This window comes from Hyla sarda, chromosome 1, assembly GCF_029499605.1.
Source record: "Hyla sarda isolate aHylSar1 chromosome 1, aHylSar1.hap1, whole genome shotgun sequence".
In the NCBI taxonomy this organism is placed as follows: Eukaryota; Metazoa; Chordata; class Amphibia; order Anura; family Hylidae; genus Hyla; species Hyla sarda.
The window spans coordinates 232,011,244-232,034,580 of NC_079189.1; the positions used below are offsets into that span (position 1 = coordinate 232,011,244).

Below are 23,337 nucleotides of genomic sequence, written 5' to 3' on the forward strand. Positions count from 1 at the left end.
AAAAAGTATATATATATTTGTGGGGTTAAATGTAAAAAAACGCCATTTTGTAACTTTTGGGGGCTTCCGTTTCTACACAGTGCACTTTTCGGTAACAATGACACCTTGTCTTTATTCTGTAGGTCTATATGGTTACAAGTATACACAATTTTTATAAGTTTTATTTTATTACTTTAAAAAAAACTATAACTACAGTACATGCACCAAAATTGGTAAGCTTAAAAATTTCCTCTTCTGACGCCTATAACTTTTTTATTTATAGGGGTCAGAGGGTTCATTTTTTGCACCGTGGTCTGTTGTTTTTATCGATACTATTTACCGTATATACTCGAGTATAAGCCGACCCGAGTATAAGCCGAGACCCCTAATTTCAACCCAAAATCCCAGGAAAATGGGATTGACTGGAGTATAAGCCTAGGGTGGGAAATATATCATCCCCCCCGTCATCATCCAGACCCGTCATTAACATCCTCCTCATCATCACCGCCTGTCATCATCCAGACCCTCATCATCATCACCTGTCATCATCCCCTTGTCATCATCCCACACATCCCCCCTTTATCATCCCCTTGTCATCATCCCCACCCCCCTTCATCATCCCCTTGTCATCATCCCCACCCCCCTTCATCATCCCCTTGTCATCATCCCCACCCCCCTTCATCATCCCCTTGTCATCATCCCCCCTTCATCATCCCCTTGTAATCATCATCCCCACCCCCCTTCATCATCCCCTTGTCATCATCCCCCACCCCCCTTCATCATCCCCCACCCCCCTTCATCATCCCACCCCCCCCCCCTTCATCATCCTCTTGTCATCATCCCACACACCCCCTTCATCATCCTCTTCTCATCATCCGCCCTCAGTGGTCTTCAACCTGCGGACCTCCAGAGGTTTCAAAACTACAACTCCCAGCAAGCCCGGGCAGCCATCGGCTGTCCGGGCTTGCTGGGAGTTGTAGTTTTGAAACCTCCGGAGGTCCGCAGGTTGAAGACCACTGCGGCCTTCGACATCATCCAGCCCCCTCTCACCCCCCTTTAGTTCTGTACAGTACTCACCTCCGCGCTGGTCCGGTGCTGCAGGACTGTCCGGTGGGGAGGTGGTCCGGTGGGATAGTGGTTCCGGGCTGCTATCTTCACCGGGGGCGCCTCTTCTCCGCGCTTCCGGCCCGGAATAGAGGCGTTGCCTTGACAATGACGCAGAAGTACGTTGGCAATGAACGTACCTCTGCGTCGTTGTCAAGGCAACGTGACTATTCTGGGGCCGGGCCCGAAGCGCTTAGAAGAGGCCTCCCCGGTGAAGATAGCAGCCCGGAACCACTATCCCACCGGACCACCTCCTCTCCGGACAGTCCTGCAGCACCGGACCAGCGCCGAGCGGAGGTGAGTACAGTACAGAACTAAAGGGGGGTGAGAGGGGGCTGGATGATGTCGAAGGACGCAGTGGTCTTCAACCTGCGGACCTCCGGAGGTTTCGAAACTACAACTCCCAGCAAGCCCGGACAGCCGATGGCTGCCTGGGCTTGCTGGGAGTTGTAGTTTTGAAACCTCTGGAGGTCCGCAGGTTGAAGACCACTGCGGGTGGAGAGTTCACTCAAGTATAAGCCGAGTGGGGTGTTTTCAGCACGAAAAATCGTGCTGAAAAACTCGGCTTATACTCGAGTATATACAGTATTTTGATAAGACTTTTTGAACCCTTTTTATTAAGTTTTTTTACGGTATATGAAGTGACCAAAAATGCACAATTTTTTACGTATATTTTTACGTATACGCCATTGACCATGCGGTTTAACTAACCTCATATTTTAATATTTAGGACATTTACGCACGTGGCGGTACCACATATGATCATGTTTGTTTTTTATTACATTATTTTATTAAAAAAAGGGAAAAGGGGGGTGATTCAAACTTTTATTAGGGAAGGGGTTAATTCACTTTTATTCACTTTTTTTTGTTTACACGTTTTACTCCGTAGGGGACTATACCATGCAATTGCATACACGGTTCAACACTAATTAGAGATGAGTGAATTCTTGAAAAATTTGATTCAGCCGATTCCCCGAATTTTCTGAAAAAATTTGGTTCAATCCAAATTCATTCGTGGAGAATCGCTATTAAAAACGTCTATTTCCGGGCTACAGAGAGCCTCAATAGGATTGTAGAACACTTTGCCTTGTCGTAACACGCATAGGCTGCACTAAACACCCACTCTGATGGCACACTACTGGCCAGGCAGGACAGCTTTTCCAGGGCAAACTCTGCTAGTTGCGGCCACAAATCCAGTTTGGCTGCCCAGAAGTTCAACAGATCTTCAATGTGTGTTGGCGGGGTCATGTCAATGTATACCACCACCTGCTGGTTCAGGTCCTGCTCTAGTTCCACCTTCTGCTGATGAGTTGCTTCACTATGCGGGTGAAGAAAGCTGCTTATCAGCGACTGTAGACTCAGACTGCTGCTGATGGAGCTGGTACTGCTCCTGCCACCCCACCCCTCCCCAGCAGCAATGACAGTGGAACGTGAGAGAAGAGGATCCCCCGAGTCAGACCTGCGAGAGGATGGACGATGGCGCAGATTGGCATTGGCCAACCGACTACGTAGGATGTCTCTGTAGTAGGTCAGTTTGTTCTCCCTCTCAGTGGGTGTGAAAAAGGCCCCCATTTTGTGCTGGTAGTGAGGGTCCAACAAGGTGGAGAACCAGAAGTCATCCCACTGCCGAATAGTGACAATTCAGTGGTCATTACGCAAGCAACTGAGCATGCATCGTGACATTTGTGCAAGTGATTTGGAGGGACTCCCTGTCTCCATCTCCACTGCATACTGCCACGGTGTGTTTGGGTCTTCTGTCTCGTCTTCCTCATAACCCTGTAGCTCTTCTGGCTGCCCCTGCTTCTCCTCTCCTGTCAGATGACTATAAAAGACACCCATTGTGCTGCACATTGCCTGTGTGCCACCGTCTCCCTCCCCCTCCTTTTCCTCTTCCAGTTCAGCCCCCACAGGGTTCATGTGGCCGTGAGATGTAGGCGCCACATCTCCAGTGCTCTGACCAGCCATCGTTTCCACCATCTGTTGTAGGAAATGAAGCAGTGGAATGAAGTCATTCGTCCCGTAATACTGTCTAATAATGTGGCTTCCTCAAAGGGCCTGAGCAAACTGCAGGTGTCACGTATGAGCTGCCACAGGCCACTTTATGGTGACTGTGCATATGTTGACGTGGTGCCAACATTGTGACCCTGGCAATACTTCACCTTCTGCTGACACATCTTGCATGTGGCCATGTTAACATCCTCCGGATGCTTGATAAAAAACTGCCACACACCCCAACAGTCCACACTGACTAACTGCTACTGCCGCCAACTCCAGGAATCCCTGTTCCACTACCTCCCAGGCAGGTAAGCTGCCGCGAAGCAGGTGGTCTAACCCGGGCACGTTTGGCTCCAGACTTCCCACTGCTGCTACCATGCTGACTGCCAACCATGTTACCACCCTCTTCTCCTGATAATGATGAAGCCTCTTCTGCACCCGGCTCGCAATTGCGATCAGCTTCATCATCATTGAGTTGTGTCTGCACGTCACTGATGTCCTCCTCAGGTTCCTCAATGGTGTCTATTTCAGGAGCCCAAACGCTCTCAACACCACTTCCCACGCCACTCTCTTCATCACTACTTGCCTGCCTAGCGGAGGAAGCGGCAGATGTCTCCTCCAATTCTTAACTGGGCAGTAGCTGCTGACTGTCCTCTAGTAGATTGTCCTGACTAAATAGTGGGGCTGGACCCACAGCATACAATACTTATGTGGGGGAGGGAACAGCATAGTACAGAGGCAATTGGAGGACAGGAACTGCTCTCGGGCCATGCCAACTGAGGGTTGTGTCTGAGGAACCCACTGATTGTTGACTGGGGGTGTCATATGTCACTTGGGAGGAAGTGGATGACCGAGTTAGCCAATCAATGACAGCAGATGGGCTGCTGGTCTAGACATGACCACTAGCTGATACTGGGAGCTCAGGCCTCTCGCTGCAACTTCTGCTGCCACGCGCCCCGAGTCTGCTGCGATCTCTGCCTACGCCTGATGAATATAGGCCTCTGCCAGTCCTCTGTGCACATCCTGGCACTTCTCTGCCTGACATACTTATACACCAGCTGAGTGCGTGTATGTTACACTTTTGAGAGGACAATACGCTCCACTACGCTTACAACTGTATTAGGCTACAAAAGCAGGTGTGTAGGTTTGGCTGGCGTTTCAGAGTTACAGGCCCAAATGAGTATAACAGGAAAAAAAAAGGAAATTATTTTCTTTTTGAATATCCTTTCTTTCTGACAACATGCTCTCTGCTGACACCTCTGTCTATTTTAGGAAGGAGTAGGAGCAAATACCCATAGCAAGCCTCTCTTGCTCTGGACAGTTCCTGACACGGACAAATGTGTCAGCAGAGAGCATGTTGTCAGACAGAAAGGAAATTTAAAAAGAAAAGAACTTCCTCTGTAGTATAAATCATCTAAAAAGCACTAGAAGGTTTTGGATTATTTCATAGAAGTAATTTTCAAATTGGTTTAACTTTCTGGCACCAGATTTTCAAAACTCCAGGCACCACTTTGGAAAATCTGGTGCAGATAGCACTGTTTATGGTGCTAATAAAACTATACTTAATACAAATGCAAATATATCTGCAAATATGTCCCACATTTTGTTTTATATGGTACATTTATCGGCATCTTTTGCACAATGAATAGATATTTTTCTTCTTTTAAAAGCCTAATATATCCACATTGATACAAGAAGACGATATCCATGTGTCACTATTTATTTATTTTTTTAGAATTATTGAGTTTATTCCAGTACGATTAACATAGATGTCTGATTTATTGATCCAAGACAAACCTCTTGCTTAAGCATAACTCCATGCACTTGTCTTTGAAGCAATGTGTTGACAGTCAATACTTAAACACTGACATCAGACACTCAAGAGAGTCATCCACTGAGACTGTCATGCTCTAGGCAGATTAATGAAAAAATGTTCAAGGCCACAAACCATTAACTGCCTGGGGACATCATTTAGCACCTGCTCATAGCTGGACCAGCCTAAGCTCAACCTTCTAAACTCTGAATCATTGTTATTAGAAGTACAACTTGGTTATGTAAAGTGATAAGAATAAATCATTTAGAGAAAGATTAATTTCACTTTACAAACTAAGGACAAACCCCCCCCCAAAAAAATATATATATCTATTTCAAAATATCTATCAATTAAAGGGGTTATCCAGGATACGAAAAAAAAGTGCTGATTTGTTCCCAAAACAGCCACACACCTGTCTTCAGGTCGTATATGGTATTACAGTCTTGTTCCACTGACATGAGTAGAGACAAATTGTAGTACTGTACACAACCTGCAGACAGGTGTGGTGCTGTTTTTCTTTTCCTTTAAAATGCCATCATTTACAATAGTAGAAGTTGCAGAGATTAAAACATTTATGGAGAACAATACATGGATTACATGATCAAACTGCTCCTGCTTTTTCATACAAGGGCTCTTCGGAAACACTTCTCTGGACATAACAAGAGGTACTATGTAATTCTGCTTGTTCCCTCATATACATGTACAGTGTTGTTTCAGTACTAGAATGATGCTTATAATGTGGTATTTCCTTAAAGGGGTTAACCAGCATAAGGTGATTTTAGTACATACCTGGCAGGCAGTAATGGACATGCTTAGGTAGGATCTGCGCTTGTCTTGGGATAAATGGCTATGTTGTGAAATTACCATAACACTGTGGCTAGCTTTCTGTGAACTTGTATTTCCTGTTTTCTGTTTTCTTGTTTGCCTACAAATCCCATGATTCCATTTTCCTCCTTCCCACACATCAGCCACCCCACCCATTGAAACATAAATGAGCTGCAGACCTGTGGTCTTCAATCAGGATGCCTACAGCTGTTGCATTAGTTGAAGCAGACAGGCTCCCTGTCATCAGCTGACTAGTGAGTCAGGTCTCGACCGCAGTGCAAGCTGGGAAAAATTCTGAGACAGCAGTCATTTTGTATGCTGTCAAAAATAAATATTGGGGTGAAAATCACATAAGAATTGTGAGAAAACCATCACACACAGGTAAACACACTATATTATGAACTACACTAACTTTACAGCCCCTGTAGCATGGTCAAATGAAAAAAAAAATCCCGGAATACCCCTTTAACCCCTTGGGGATGGAGGGTTTTTCCGATTTTGCACTTTCGTTTTTTCCTCTTCACATTTTAAAAATCAGAATCCTTGCTCCTACAGACCCATATGAGGGCTTATTTCCCGTACCACCAATGCTGCGTTGTAATTTTACCCAAAAGAACAAAAGAAAAAAAATTATTGTGCGACAAAATGGAAGAAAAAATGTCATTTTGAAATTTTTGGGGCTTCAGTTTCTATGCAGTAAATTTTTCGGTATAAATGACACATTCTCTTTATTTTGTAGGTCCATATGGTTAAAATGATACCCTACTTATATAGGTTTGATTTTGCCTTATTTCTGGAAAAAATCCTAATTGTATGCAAGAAAATTTATTTGTTTAACCCCTTAAGGACTGAGCCCTTTTTCACCTTAAATGGGCACTGTCATGAAGTACAAAAATTGATATGTTGTAGTACTTAAGTACTACAACATATCTCTAATATTTTTTAATTAAAAAAAGTGATTTTAAACAAGTTTAAAATCACTTTTAAATTCGGCCACTAGGGGTCGCCCTCCTAGTGGCCGAATGCATTCAGCAGTGACGTCACCACTGAATTTCGACTCATTTCAGCCTGGCAATAAGTCGAAATTCAGGCACTGCTGTGCTCGCTCCCGCCTGTCAAGCAAACAGGCAAGAGCGAGCACGCTGATAGCTGGGGCTGCGCGCATTGGCCAGCAACACTGGCCTTGCGCGCAGCCCCGCCCGCCCCCGTTACCCTGTCCGGAGGCAGCGCGAGCACTCATTGCTGCGCTGATCCTCCGGATGGGTAAGTCTGATCTGAGGTCTTATATTAGCCGGTGTGAGGTGGACGCATGGATCTACGGGGCGCAAAAAACCACCTCACACCGGATGTAATATCGTGCACGGCAGGCCGGCGATGCTCCTCTACTCCTCCTCCCTGGATAGCACATGCACAGCTAAACAGGGAGGAGGAGACCCCGGAGCTGCCTGCCGTGCTATTGGCAGATCGTCTATGCAGCGCTCCTGACAGGAGCGCTGCATAGACGATCTGAGGGCGGAAGCAAGCGCCCAGCAAGACATCAGTGACGTCGTGCCTGCTGGGAAGCGCTGCTTCCTGCCCTGCTTGATAGAGCAGATTTAGAAGCACTAAATCTGCTCTATTAAAGCGATTTAAAATGTTTTTAAAGCCAGGTAGGGGGTTAGGGCTAGATTATTAATAGGTAGGGACATATTAGATTATATATAACTTGGTGGGAGCTACACTTTAAGGACTCGGACATTTTTTGCAATTCTGACCACTGTCACTTTAAACATTAATAACTCTGGAATGCTTTTAGTTATCATTCTGATTCCTAGATAGTTTTTTCGTGACATATTCTACTTTAACATAGTGGTAAAATTTTGTGGTAACTTGCATACTTTCTTGGGGAAAAATCAAAAAATTTGATGAAAAATTTGAAAATTTAGCATTTTTTAGACTCGCATGTTTGTCCAGCGATCTGCGGCTATCGCCGACATGGGGGACATAATGGCCCCCCTGGGCGATATGCCGGGATGCCTGCTGAACGATTTCAGCAGGCATCCGGCACCAGCTCCGCTCCAGCTAGTGGCTGGGGCCGGAAATGCGCAGGGCGTATCCATCCTTAAGGACTTGGAAACGGGGGTGTATGGAATCGCCCTATGTCCTTAAGGGGTTAATACCCCACAGGTGATTCACGACTTTTGCATATGTAAAAAAAATTTTTTTTTTTTAGTTTCTTTTACCTAAAATGCTTCTTTTCCCAAAAATTCAGAAAACACCCCATATGGGGGTGAAAAGTGCTCTGCTGGTGCACTACAGGTCTCAGAAGAGAAGGAGTCACAATTGGCTTTTTGAAAGCAGATTTTGCTCTGGGGGCATGCCGCATTTAGGAAGCCGCTATTGTGCCAGAACAGCAAAAAATTACCCACATGGCATACTATTTTGGAAACTAGACCCCTCGGGGAACGTAACAAGGGGTAATGTAAACCTTAATACCCCACAGGGGTTTCACGACTTTTGCATATGTAAAAAAATATATTTTTTTTTCCTAAAATGCTTGTTTTCCCAAAAAATTTACATTTTTAAAAAGGGTAATAGCAGAAAATACCCCCCAAAATTTGAAGCCCAATTTCTCCCGATTCAGAAAACACCCCATATGGGGGTGAAAAGTGCTCTGCTGGCGCACTACAGGTCTCAGAAGAGAAGGAGTCACATTTGGCTTTTTGAAAGCAAATTTTGCTCTGGGGGCATGCCACATTTAGGAAGCCCCTATGGTGCCTTGACAGCAAAAAATAAAACCCACATGGCATACTATTTTGGAAACTAGACCCCTCGGGGAACGTAATAAGGGGTTAAGTGAACCTTAATACCCCACAGGTGTTTCACGACTTTTGCATATGTAAAAGAAATTTTTTTTTTTTACCTAAAATGCTTCTTTTCCCAAAAATTTTACATTTTTAAAAAGGGTAAAAGCAGAAAATACCCCCCGAAATTTGTAACACAATTTCTCCGAGTACGGCGATACCCCATATGTGACCCTAAACTGTTGCCTTGAAATACGACAGGGCTCCAAAGTGAGAGCGCCATGCGCATTTGAGGCCTAAATTAGGGATTGCATAGGGGTGGACATAGGGGTATTCTACGCCAGTGATTCCCAAACAGGGTGCCTCCAGCTGTTGTATAACTCCCAGCATGCCTGGACAGTCAGTGGCTGTCTGGTAATACTGGGAGTAGTTGTTTTGCAACAGCTGGAGGCTCAGTTTTGGAAACCGTGGCGTACCAGACATTTTTCATTTTTATTGGGGAGGGGGGCTGTGTAGGGGTATGTGTATATGTAGTGTTTTTTACTTTTTATTTTATTGTGTGTTAGTGTAGTGTAGTGTTTTTAGGGTACAGTCACACGGGCGGGGGTTCACAGTAGTTTCTCGCTGGCAGTTTGAGCTGCGGCAGAAAATTTGCCGCAGCTCAAACTTGCAGCCGGATACTTACTGTAAACCTCCGCCCATGTGAGTGTACCCTGTACATTCACATTGGGGGGGAGAAAGATCCAGCTGTTGCAAAACTACAACTCCCAGCATGTACCGTCTATCAGTGCATGCTGGGAGTTGTAGTATTGCAACAGCTGGAGGCACACTGGTTGTGAAACACAGAGTTTGGTAACAAACTCAGTGTTTTGCAACCAGTGTGCCTTCAACTGTTGCAAAAGCTACAACCCCCAGCATGTACAGACAGCGGAAGGGCATGCTGGGTCTTGTAGTTATGCAACAGCTGGAGGCATACTACTTTGGCTTGGGATGCTGGGGATTGTAGTTATGCAACAGCTGGAGACACACTGGTTTGCTACTTAATTCAGTGTGCCTTCAGCTGTTGCAAAACTACAACTCTCAGCAGTCACCGACAGCCAACAGGCATGCTGGGAGTTGTAGTTATGCAACCAGCAGATGCACCACTACAACTCCCAGCATGCACTTTAGCTGTTTGTGCAAGCTGGGAGTTGTAGTTATACAACAGCTGAAGGTACACTTTTCCATAGAAAAAAATGTGCCTCCAGCTGTTGCAAAACTATAAGTCCCAGCATGTCCATAAGGGAATGCTGGGAGTTGTGGTGGTCTGCCTCCTGCTGTTGCATAACTACAGCTCCCAGCATGCCCTTTTTGCAGGTTGCGGGAGTGACACCCGCAGCAGGCGCCCTGATTGGTCGGCCGGGAAACCGGCCGATGAATCAGAGCGATCGTGAGGTGGCACCAGTGCCTCCTCACTCCTGCTGGCTATGGCTGTAATTCCAGGTCACCGGGTCACTGGAGACCCGATTGACCCGGAATCTCCCACAGATCGCTGGACTGAATTGTCCAGCGATCTGCGGCTATTGCGGACATGGGGGGTCATCATGACCCCCCCGGGCGATATGCCGCGATGCCTGCTGAACAATTTCAGCAGGCATTGGGCATCGGCTCCCCTCCGGCTAGCGGCGGGGGGCCGGGATTTGACAGGACGTACTCAAACGTCCTGAGTCCTTAAGGACTCGGAAAAGGGGCAGTTTGAGTACGTCCTGCGTCCTTAAGGGGTTAAAATTATCATCTTCTGACCCCTATAACTTTTTTATTTTTCTGTATAGGAGGCAGTGTGCGGGCTAATTTTTTGCACCATGATCTGAAGTTTTTAGCAGTTCCATTTTTGTATTGATTGGACTTTTTGATCGCTTTTTATAAAAAAAAATTTCATGATATAAAAAGTGACTAAAAATAAGCTATTTTGGACTTTGGCATTTTTTCCACATATGCCATTAATTAATGATATATTTTTATAGTTCAGACATTTACGCACATGACAATACCACATGTTTATTTTTATTTACTCAGTTTTTTATTATTTTTTTTAAATGGGAAAGGGGGGTGATTGAAATTTTTATTAGGAGAGGGGTTAAATGATCTTTATTTTTCACTTGTTTTATGCAGTTTTATAGCCCCTGTAGGATAACATTGATCAGTGATTCTGGATCTCAGGCACGGAGTAGTCATTCGGCGTCCCATGCGTCCTAGCTGATCAGGACATTGCGGTTTCACTGCGATGGTCCCGATCAGCCCGACTGATTTTTAACAACTTTAGACGCAACTTTGAACGCCACGTCTAAATGGTTAATGGCACCGCGATCGGTGACACGGTCCCGGCTGTTGTTAGAGGCCGGGCTTGAGCCGCTATGACACGAGGTCAAGGCATGGCCCCGCGTGAGCGGGCAAAGGCCGTACAGGTATCCCCTTCAACCCCAACAGGTTAGGGATTACCAATTAGTATTTTACATAAATCAGAAGAACATTCCATCACAGGAAACTAAGGGGGAGATTTATCAAAACCTGTTCAGAGGAAAAGTTTCTGTTGTCCATAGCAACCAATCCGATCACTTCTTTCATTACTGAAAAGGCCTCTGAAAAATGAAAGAAGCGATCTGATTGGTTGCTATGGGCAACTCAGCAACTTTTGCTCTGGACAGGTTTTGATAAATTTCCCCCATAGTGTTCAGAAACCTGCTCGGTCACAGCAACAAGAGTATTTCAGCAAAATAACAGAAGATTTTGATGTAACTAAAAATGCTATGGACATTTTGTATCTGATTTACAGAATACTCAGTTTGTAACCAGATTTCAGGTTCAGATTCTTCTCATGTGGATGTGTCCTTTCAGTAGTACATGCTAGATGTCTGTGTGTAGAGTTTGTCCTGGGAGCTGTTTTCTTCCAACATTTATGCACAGCCCATGTGACTTTTGCACTGCAAAGTGGCTTTCTGTGCTTCCCTACTTATCGCCTATGTGAGTTGCCCTCCATGCATGCTCACCCAACTCTCCATACTTTGATCTGCCCTCTACAATCCCTCCACCTCCCTACTGCTAACTCTAAAAGTAAGTTCACAAAGGCAAACATAAGCCATTAGCATCATGGTTGGGCCATACCTGAAGCTACCATTGATTTCAATAGAAGCTTCTGTGTGGAACTGTGCTGAAAAGGGACATGTTGCTTCTTTTGTGCGTACTGTATCCGAAGGTACTGTCACATCAGGTCAATGCATAGGGCGACGGAAGCAAGCTTCGAAATCGGCCCCCGTTCTCAAAAATCCATTCAATATATGGTCCCCAGATAGGGGACGTATCAGATATTAAACTGATAAGAGCAGATACTACACTTGATCTCAGCCCAAAGGCAGAGAAGTGATTCTTTATAGCACTTTTGCCTGACACCTGTCTCCCATCCTTTTAAGGAGTCTAACTATAGTAATAGGTAAGACTGGTGTTATACATACTGGTCTTTAGCTAATCTGCGGACATCTTGATAAACTAAATGCATCTGTGGCCACAGCATAAAGTGGTAAAAAGTTGCAACAGGCAAACTTTGTTAATAAATATCGCCCCATAGACTTCTTGTTATATGTTATAGTAAAAATATACAATTGTCCTTGTTTTTAATAAAAATTAATTAATATTAAGATTAAAGATTGAAAATTATTTATTTTTTATTTTTAGTTTTGGTCATTTTGTTTGGAGATATGTGCATGTATGAATTCTGTATATCTTAAAGTTTCACTTTTGTAGGTAATGTGCATTTAAAGCTATACTTAAGTCAGGCTTTGGCTACTAACAATAATATGTATGCCTTCTTTTTCTTTTTTAAAGATTTTTTTTTAAATACAGTTCAATACAAAATTCTATGAAGAACATTTTAAAGTCTTTGAAATTTGCTTTTTGGTTTATTTCTTCGCTTTTATGCAATGATACTTTTAACTGACTTCCTGGAGTTGTGAATGAGCTTTTCTACATCTAAATGGATTGAAATCCTGAGAAGCTTTGATGACAACAACCACTATGAGGTCTAAAATTATAAAGTAATTTTTTTTGTCACTTTTTAGGAAATGTATAAGCTATTATTATTTTTGTTACATTTCATCCAGCTGATTTTGACTGTGTTTGTTGATTTAGTCCGAACTTTTATTATCATTTTTATTAGTTGTTTGCATTGTTTTTATTATGATGAATAAGGCAATTCACCAAATTGATTTTAACTGTGCATGTGTATTTCAAATCTTCCTTTAGTGTCCTTACATTATAAATTCCATTATATAATAGAAGAAAATTGCTTTTTAAAATATAGAACTATTCAGTGAGATAGAAAGGATTATGTTATTACACATGCTGCCTTTTTCTTTTATGCCTTAGTGATGCAGCTATTGGGTGTGGGGGATACAATTGCACTTCTGATAGATACATCAATGCTATAAATTTCACATTTGAAAAGCAGCTCTCTTCCGGACCATTCAAAGAACTCCACTTCCCCTGTCCTCTGCTTTACTGTCAATCATTTCCGAAAGCTACTTCCTTCATTACTCCGGTTTAACTGGTGACAGGCTTTAGAGCGTGTTGTATATTTGTCTGGTGATTCATTGTAAGAATGCAGACAAAGAGATGGTCCAGTGATCAAAAGGTCTACTGCATTGCTTCACATCATGTTTTAAAGGAGAACTCCAGCAAAAGTTCACCTTTCCCCTATCGACAGGATAGTGGATAAGTAGCTAATTGCGGAGGGTCAGGACACTGGGACCCCTACAATCTCCAGGACAGAACCACAGCTCTCTCAGTGAGGAGCATGTGTCATCTGCCAGTAGACAGCACATGCTCTATTCATTTTTAAGAGAGTGCCAATAATGCCCGTGTGCTGTACTTGGGACCTTTTTGGCACCCCCATACAAATAATGGAGTGCATGCCGTCTGCAGAATGCGCTCCTCACTGAGCCCTGGGCCCCCCTGCCATCAGCTACTTATGCCCAATCCTGCGGATAAGGTAACTTTTGCTGAAGTACTCCTTTAAGGCTCTACTAAAATAAAAATTTTCCTCTATATTTATTGCATGCCAGAAAGTCGGAACTAAAATACACTTATTTACTAAAACTAAATTTGCACTGTTCATTGTTCCTATTTGAAATGATTCTATGGTCTAGATTGCCATCTTAAATAGATACACCATTTTAAAATATAGTATTTAGATATAGGTAGGCTACACAAATCTTCCATAAACCACAAGCCTGATTGTCAGCAAAACAGCAAACAAGTGCATTATAGTGGCATACTCTGTAAAAACTTTTAGGCACAAAAAAGACAGAAACTACTGAAAACAACTTTTTATAACCCCAGATGTTTAGGCAATGTTGCAGAATCATAGGTCTGAAATGATTCTGACACATCTGTCTTAGCAAATGTTATGACTCAAACTCACCCAGCTATATAGAATAATAAGGTCTTAGTCAGAATCATCACAGTTTTATTTTATGTTTTGGTTGACTTCATTTGCCCTTCTTTATCCATATGTACTATATGTTCTGTATTATTTAAATACACATCCAGTACAATTACTAAAAACATAAAGGCCCCACCATACCAATCAATCATTTTTCTATGGACCATGACTAGGGAATCAGACCAGCACCTGCTGGGGGGGTTGTCCAGTTTGCACAACACACTTTTCTATACACTGACTAAAATAGTGGAGTTTGCCACATGTGTGAAGTAAGTTTGTGTAGGGTCACCCACAGCACATCTGCAGCACATTCTGCTGCAGCTGGGTAGCTGTGTGTGGCAACTTGTGAAAGTCAGCGGGAAATCCGTTGCTAGAAGCGGACACACAGAGCTACAAGGAGCACAAATACACTGAGGATGTGCTGTGTGTTACCCGTTCCTTAGATATTTTAGGTAGAGTCGTCCAACTAAAGGAGTTGTATGTGATTGAATAGTTGTTACGCCTAGCGCTCCGGGTCCCCGCTCCTCCCCGGAGCGCTCACGGCGTCTCTTTCCCTGCAGCTCCCCGGTCAGTCCCGCTGACCGGGAGCGCTGCTCTCTCATGGCCGTTGGGGATGCGATTCGCACAGCGGGACGCGCCCGCTCGCGAGTCGCATCCCAGGTCACTTACCCGTTCCCGTCTCCTGCGGTCATGTGCTGGCGCGCGCGGCTCCGCTCTCTAGGGCGCGCGCGCGCCAGCTCCCTGAGACTTAAAGGGCCAGTGCACCAATGATTGGTGCCTGGCCCAATTAGCTTAATTGGTTCCCACCTGTTCCCTGCTTATATCTAGTCTCCTCCCTTGCACTCCCTTGCCGGATCTTGTTGCCTTAGTGCCTAGTGAAAGCGTTCCCTTGTCTGTTCCTAGCCCGTGTTCCTGACCTCCTGCCGTTGCCCCTGACTACGATCCTTGCTGCCTGCCTCGACCTTCTGCTACGTCCGACCTTGCTTCTGCCTACTCCCTTGTACCTCGCCTATCTTCAGCATCTTCAGCAGCCAGAGAGGTGAGCCGTTGCTAGTGGATACGACCTGGTCACTACCGCCGCAGCAAGACCATCCCGCTTTGCGGCGGGCTCTGGTGAAAACCAGTAGTGGCTTAGAACCGGTCCACTAGCACGGTCCACGCCAATCCCTCTCTGGCACAGAGGATCCACTACCTGCCAGCCGGCATCGTGACAGTAGATCCGGCCATGGATCCCGCTGAGGTTCCCCAGCAGTCCATCTCTGATCTCACCACGGTGGTCGCCCAGCAATCCCGACAGATCGCCCATCTATCCCACCGGCTGTCGGAAATGTCCACCATTGTGCACCAACTTCAGTCGCAACTGCAGCAGCAATCATCTCCTCCGCCACCTCCTGCACCCCTTCCGCAGCGAGTGGCCGCTCCTAGCCTCCGCCTGTCCTTGCCGGACAAATTTAATGGGGACTCTAAGTTTTGCCGTGGCTTTCTTTCGCAATGTTCCTTGCACTTGGAGATGATGTCGGATCAGTTTCCTACTGAAAGGTCTAGGGTGGCTTTCGTGGTCAGCCTTCTGTCTGGAAAGGCCCTGTCATGGGCCACACCGCTCTGGGACCGCGATGACCCCGTCACTGCCTCTGTACACTCCTTCTTCTCGGAAATTCGAAGCGTCTTTGAGGAACCTGCCCGAGCCTCTTCTGCTGAGACTGCCCTGCTGAACCTGGTCCAGGGTAATTCCTCCGTTGGCGAGTACGCCATACAATTCCGTACTCTTGCTTCTGAACTATCCTGGAATAATGAGGCTCTCTGCGCGACCTTTAAAAAAGGCCTATCCAGCAACATTAAAGATGTTCTGGCCGCACGAGAGACTCCTGCTAACCTGCATGAACTCATTCATCTAGCCACTCGCATTGACATGCGTTTTTCTGAGAGGCATCAAGAGCTCCGCCAGGAAAAAGACTTAGATCTCTGGACACCTCTCCCACAGTCTCCACTGCAATCTGCGCCTAGGCCTCCCGCCGAGGAGGCCATGCAAGTGGATCGGTCTCGCCTGACCCTGGAAGAGAGGAATCGCCGTAAGGAAGAGAATCTTTGTTTGTACTGTGCCAGTACTGAACATTTTCTGGTGGATTGCCCAATCCGTCCTCCACGTCTGGGAAACGCACGCTCGCACTCAGCTCTCGTGGGTGTGGCGTCTCTTGATGCCAAGTCGGCTTCTCCACGTCTCACGGTACCTGTTCGGATTTCCACTTCAGCCAGCTCTCCCCTCTCAGCCGTGGCCTGCCTGGACTCTGGAGCTTCTGGGAATTTTATTCGGGACTCCTTTGTGAATAAATTCCGGATTCCGGTGACCCGTCTTGTCAAGCCACTCCACATTTCCGCGGTCAACGGAGCCAGGTTGGACTGTACCATACGTTTCCGCACGGAGCCCCTTCTTATGAGCATCGGATCTCACCACGAGAGGATTGAACTTTTGGTCCTCCCCAATTGCACCTCGGAAATTCTCCTTGGACTTCCCTGGCTTCAACTTCATTCCCCAACCCTGGATTGGTCCACTGGGGAGATCAAGAGTTGGGGGTCCTCTTGTTCCAAGAACTGTCTAAAACCGGTTCCCAGTACCCCTGGCCGTAACTCTGTGGTTCCTCCTGTATCTGGTCCCCCTAAGGTCATTAAGGACTCTGCCTGCCACAGGAAATGCCCCTCCCCCCCTCCCAGTTCCATCAGGCAAGCTTCTGTGTCCCCTCATGGCCCTCGTCCTGGTGTCACACTGCCCCGTGCCAGGTCCCGCCCTCTGCCCTCTCTCCCCATTCCTACTCCTGCGGTTCTGCCTGCCGTTGAGGAATCCCTCCATCCTTTCCCGGTGTCCTCATCCCAGGGGAGGCAGTTACCCGATAAAGAGAAGGGGAGACCTAAGGGGGGGGGTACTGTTACGCCTAGCGCTCCGGGTCCCCGCTCCTCCCCGGAGCGCTCACGGCGTCTCTTTCCCTGCAGCTCCCCGGTCAGTCCCGCTGACCGGGAGCGCTGCTCTCTCATGGCCGTTGGGGATGCGATTCGCACAGCGGGACGCGCCCGCTCGCGAGTCGCATCCCAGGTCACTTACCCGTTCCCGTCTCCTGCGGTCATGTGCTGGCGCGCGCGGCTCCGCTCTCTAGGGCGCGCGCGCGCCAGCTCCCTGAGACTTAAAGGGCCAGTGCACCAATGATTGGTGCCTGGCCCAATTAGCTTAATTGGTTCCCACCTGTTCCCTGCTTATATCTAGTCTCCTCCCTTGCACTCCCTTGCCGGATCTTGTTGCCTTAGTGCCTAGTGAAAGCGTTCCCTTGTCTGTTCCTAGCCCGTGTTCCTGACCTCCTGCCGTTGCCCCTGACTACGATCCTTGCTGCCTGCCTCGACCTTCTGCTACGTCCGACCTTGCTTCTGCCTACTCCCTTGTACCTCGCCTATCTTCAGCATCTTCAGCAGCCAGAGAGGTGAGCCGTTGCTAGTGGATACGACCTGGTCACTACCGCCGCAGCAAGACCATCCCGCTTTGCGGCGGGCTCTGGTGAAAACCAGTAGTGGCTTAGAACCGGTCCACTAGCACGGTCCACGCCAATCCCTCTCTGGCACAGAGGATCCACTACCTGCCAGCCGGCATCGTGACAATAGTGCAATAAGTAAAATTAGCATTGGGTCTTTATGCTATTGAACATTATGTGAAATGTTGTCTATTTTGGAAGATAATGTGGAAGATAATGTACTTATATATCTGATAAATAATCAATTAGACAGGATGAGGGTGTTTGATTATGCTTGCACACCTTATAAAGCTGGCATAGACTAAATTTCATTGTAGGTTGGACATAGTGTTGCTTTTCCAACACTTTATGCAGACTCTTTGGATACTTGCAAAAATATATTGATAATTCATATGTCTGCCTCACTATGTTTATAAAAGCATGAGTTCTAAAATTGGCAATACACATCAGATTAAAGGGGTAATTCAATACACTAAATCGTATTCCCTAATAACAGGCTCTGACCACTTAGTTACACCCCCCCCCCCCCCAAATCTCCTGCAGGGTGCCCCAGCTCTCCTCATGTATGGAACAGGGTAAACTCACCCCCTCCATGCATCTCTATGGGAACACTGGAGATACACAAGGGCTGTAGTTGGGTATCTCTGGCTCTTCCATAAAGATGGATTGAGGGAGTTTGTCTACGTTGTTCCATGCACGAGTAGAGATAACGTGCAGGAGATCTAAAAGGTAAAATTATTGTACGATATGCCGATATGCCCAATTATTTTACTTGGTGCAGATAACCTCAGTTAATGGTCTCATCTCCCTTTATTGTTCATAACACCTCACAATTCTATTGCAATCTAAAAGAAGTTGGAAATCTCTTTTTTATGTAGGTCACATGGGATATTGGGGCAATCCAACCTTTGTACTTTTTACTAGTGTTTTATGGTGGATTCTATAAAAAGGAAATACATAGGTTGAGAGGTCGGACCCCATGCGATCATGGAACATTTTGAGGGAAAGAACTATTTGAACATGAGTGGTCCTTTTGTTTTATGGGAGTCAAGCTCTCTGGCATTCTCCCCTCTTTCCGTTGAGAAGACATGCACTTTGAAAAAAGCTGTTAGCTGAAGAAATGCTTGGCTGACAGCTATCTTACGTGATAGGCCAACCTAGGAATTGCTATAGGTGAGTAACAATCAGATACTACAAGGATTTCATTAGTTAAAACAAGACCTCAAATTACTACAAATCATTTGCTGACTTTGTTGATAAAGCAATTGACCTAATCTGTCTCTCAAATTCGCAAATTAATCCTACATTCTACGAAAGACTAAAAAGTCATAACATCATAAAACCCCTGGACCATTATCCTAACAGTCCCAGAATCCCTCTTATCCTTATCATCTGTTTACTAGAGCCTAATATACTGTATGTCCCAAAGTGCAAAATTGGCATCTAGAAATGTGAATGAACAAATGGCAACTCAAGGTTAATAATCTTCACGCCCAATACCATAAACACAGAAATGATCCCTCTCTGCCTTTGGAAAATGCAATAGCGTGATGTATTTAACAATCCTTAGGACACACAGCCTGTTCTCACTACATAAGATCTTGAAGTACCTGTTCCCTAATTGCAGACCATGTGCTTGTATTTCGCATCTGGAAAAACTGCATTTGGAATGGTCCCAAAAGTGAAATTTGAACTGCTCACCGCTCTTTGCTGATGTATCATATAAGAAGAAAAGCCAAAGATTCACATGGAATGCTAAGCCCTCTGTAGCCATGAAAAACACACAATATCAGCTTATATAGCTGTGAGTAATCTTCTGTGGCTTACTATAGAAACAGACTTTTAGAATTTGTGAAGCTAATTAACTAGTTTGGCAAAGACCAGAATTTGTAGAACAAACATGTCACATATGCAAGGATAGTAAGGAAAGTACGTCAGCATAAGAAAGTCCCATGTGTGTAAATTTTTATGCTGATATGGTTATTTTACTATCATACATGTTAACAAGTAGATAAAAACACAATTTTTTTTCAGTGTGTATGAATGTGTGTATGTTCCAGCATCACTTCCAAACGACATTTCGATGAAACTTGGTACACATGTTACTTATATATCAACTACAAATATTGGGCAGTTAAATTAACTGCAACCCACCACCAGGGTCAGGGTTTTGGTTTAACATCCCATGCATGTCTATGAGACTTCTGATACATTTTTCCACAAGCTGCGCTCTTCATCTCCTGGAGAGTGTGTCGATCCAGCTTGTAAGCCACACCCCTTTCAAAAGCCGCACCCAATCTCACAAGCCACACCTTTTCTATTTTGTGACTTTTTGTGAAATTCCTCTGTTAATATACTGCAAAATTTACTCTGGACATCTTGTGTACTAATATTCTAGGTTGACAGTCAGTTTTTTAACGAAAACCAGGAGTTGGTCCAAAGCACAGAAAAAAGTGCAGATCTTTTCTTTGTTCCACTTCGGTTTTGGCCTAAAATACTAACCACAATGGGGACCAAATACTGACCAAAATACTATCTGTAAACCCAGCCTTTGGGCATGTTCACAAGGGGAGAAATTTACCAACGTATTTTATTTTCTGCATACATTTTCAACCGTAATCTATCAATTTATTTTCATTACGATTACAGACGCAAATGTGCATCATTATTTTGCACTTTTTTTTTACTATACTTGGACATAAGTTTTAATAGAAAAATGGATATTGAACAGATAGAAAGCTACATAGGTGTAGTGACTTAACACGAGAAAATATAATTGTCTTAAATTTTTCTCACTCTTGTACTGTATTCTGCCTATAATACGTTCATAGCCAGAAACATTTGCAATATTGGAGAAAATTATGTGGTTTGGGTTTCATGTTATATTTTGGATAAAAAATACCAAAGGTCTAAACCACAAACCTGGGCATCAGACAACTGTCAAGTCATTAATTCACCCACACGGACTTGTTATAGAACAGAGCACTAATTTATATCAGCTGAACAAATGTACAGGGAGCTCAGAGGTTTTCACTTGTGGTAACATTTCACTTCTACAAGGCACATGTTCTAGTCAGAATTATAACTGAAACTTCATATTACACACTATGAAGATCTAATCTAATAAAATTCATATATCTTGCACCAATACAATCCTGCACACCAGCTTTGTAAAAAGCTACAGTCACAATATGCTACAGATAAATCTGGAGGGTAGAAAATGGTGAAGTACTAATATAGGTCAGTTTTTTGATCTTGGATATAACAAGGGAACATTTTTTGATCAATATGGCAAGTATTTAAAATGTGTACTCCAGCTAAATAAATTTTTTTCACATCAACTGGCTACAGAAAGTTAAACAGATTTGTAAATCCTAAACCTTCCAGTACTTATCAGCTGCTGTATACTACAGAGGAAGTTGAGTTACTGTTCTCTGTCTGACCACAGTGCCCTCTGCTGACACCTTTGTCCATGTCAGTAACTGTCCTTAGCACGAGAGGTTTGCTATGGGGATTTGCTCCTACTCTGGAAAGTTCCTGACGTGGACAGAGGTGTCAGCAGAGAGCACAGTGGTCAAAGGTTGTGGCAGCTGAGGGTAATGTGTGAATTAACCTTTTCGTGATGCCAGTGCGTGGTTGACCTATACGCCACCCGAGGTAGACCAGCTTCTCCTGTGCCAGGCATGGGGCAAATAATCACTCCAACACAAGGTTAGGGATTACTGGCTTTTTTGAGTTTGGAAAGATGGTACAATCCATTACAGCTCAGGTTAGCATAAAGGAGATGCAGGGTGAACTTTGAGAAGCTTATCGGCTTGCTGGGACTTATAGTTGATTGTGCTGTATATGATTGACTTGACTTGTATGCAGCCCACGCTAGACTTTAGTTACTTGGACTTGTCTAACTTGACAAGAATTGATCCCCAGGCTTTATTTCTTACCAGAAGGCTTTGACGTTCACCTGGGTACTGAGGTTAACTGGTAGTAGATAGTATTGCTCGTGAATATTCGCAATGCGAATTTTATTTGCGAATATCGCATATTCGTGAATTTGCGAATATTCGCGAATATAGCACTATATATTCGTAATTACGAATATTCGTATTTTTTTTTTCACAGTAGACATCACAGTGATCATCCCTCTCTGCTTCCAGCTTGTGTGGTGTAAAGAAGGCTCTAATACTACTGTGTGAGACTGGCCTGCGAATTTTCACATATGCAAATTTTCGCTTATTCTAATTTTTGTATATGCAAATTTTTCACATACGCCAATTTTCACTGGTGCGAAAATAAAACGTGAATATTACGAATATGCAAATTTAGCAAATATATGACGAATATTGGTCCATATATTCGCGAAATATCGCGAATTCGAATATGGCCTATGCCACTCAACACTAGTAGTAGATGCGTGATTGCTGGACTAGGCCTCAGTCTTCCTTCAGAATCACCTCACAGACAGACTTCACACTTCTCTCAACTGTACCTCAGCTAGAACTGAACTCTGAAGTCTGATTACACTGTGTATGGGAGAAATTTAGAGAGGTACCATTTGCTGGATAAGTCACATGGTTCAACTTTGCATATTCCCCTAACAACAAGGTCCATGACAACAGGTTTAAACGACAAGTACATAGAAAATACCGATAACTTAACCATTGCAGAACATTACATTATACCGTTAAACATAGAGAGTGCAGAAGAACATGTTAGTCTGTACTGGGTTACCACACAGACAGAAAAGAACAACTCAACTTCCTCTGGAGCATACAGCGGCTGATACGTACTGCAAGGGTTAAGATTAAGTAATTTACAAATCTATTTAGCTTTCAGACACCAGTTGATCTGAAAAAAATTGATTTCCTTCGGAGTACCCCTATAAGGAGCACAATATCTCTACATATCCCATCTCTGCGGTGTTGTCATGGAGGAGTAGAAGATGACTCCAGTGGCAACATGTGAAGCTCTGTTGAACTTAATGCCCAAGAGGCTTAAGGCAGTACTAAAAAATAATGGTGGCCACAGAAAATAGAGGGTTAAATTTGGACATTTCTACTTAAGGGTGTACTCCCTTTTGTTGCCGAGTTTTAGATATTAATGGCACTGTTCAGAGTTATTTTGAAGGGACACAACATTAAACTCACTACTTTACATTGTAGCAGAGTGTCATTTCGTCAGTGTTGTTACATAAAAAGGTATGATAAAATATTTTCTAAATTGTGATGAGTATTCTCAATTAAGTGAGAATATAATTCATCAACCTGCAACAAAAGTCAGACACCCACCAATTGTTGGATAGAGCCAGGATAAGAATGCTGCTTAGCACTTCACTCCCCGTCTCATTGCAATCTCCATTTCGCTACAGGAGAACGGCTCCATAGATTTTCCAAGCTGATGGTCTCATGGAGCATTGTTTTTTTCACTGAAAATTATTTTTACTGCAGCTGCAGGCATTAACCTCATGGTCACTTTCTTCAGCATAGTATTACAGAGAGGGGCAGATAGCTGTGTGTGGCCTCATACATTTTAACAAGCTTCATCAACTTCATAAACCTTAGCAGAGGAGGTAGGAATAATTTTTCTGCGCAATTCTGTGTCTTTGTTCCACAAAAAATCTTCTACTGGTTATACTAGTCTGTAGATGGTATAATACCCAGCAGTCCATTCCTAATAGTCTGTGAAAGTACAATTTTGTGTTTAGTACACAGCTTTTTGTGGCTGCAGCACTGTTGTGTACTGCTGATGTTTTACAAAAATATATTTTTTTAAGGGTACTGTAGCATATGTTTCTATCAGTGCATACTGCATACGTACATCTAAGTAGTGTAATATTTTGTACCTGTTAATCTGTCA

At 44.3% G+C, this 23,337-nt stretch overlaps 1 protein-coding gene and 1 non-coding gene across 2 annotated transcripts in view; both read right to left on the reverse strand.

Moving 5' to 3' along the window:
* Positions 1–23,337, reverse strand: part of CFAP299 (cilia and flagella associated protein 299) — a 534,640-nt gene that overhangs the window by 398,756 nt on the left and 112,547 nt on the right. The window lies entirely within an intron of this gene.
* Positions 11,710–11,900, reverse strand: LOC130337370 (U2 spliceosomal RNA). The gene has a single exon (XR_008878263.1). It is a non-coding gene; the product is annotated as a U2 spliceosomal RNA (small nuclear RNA).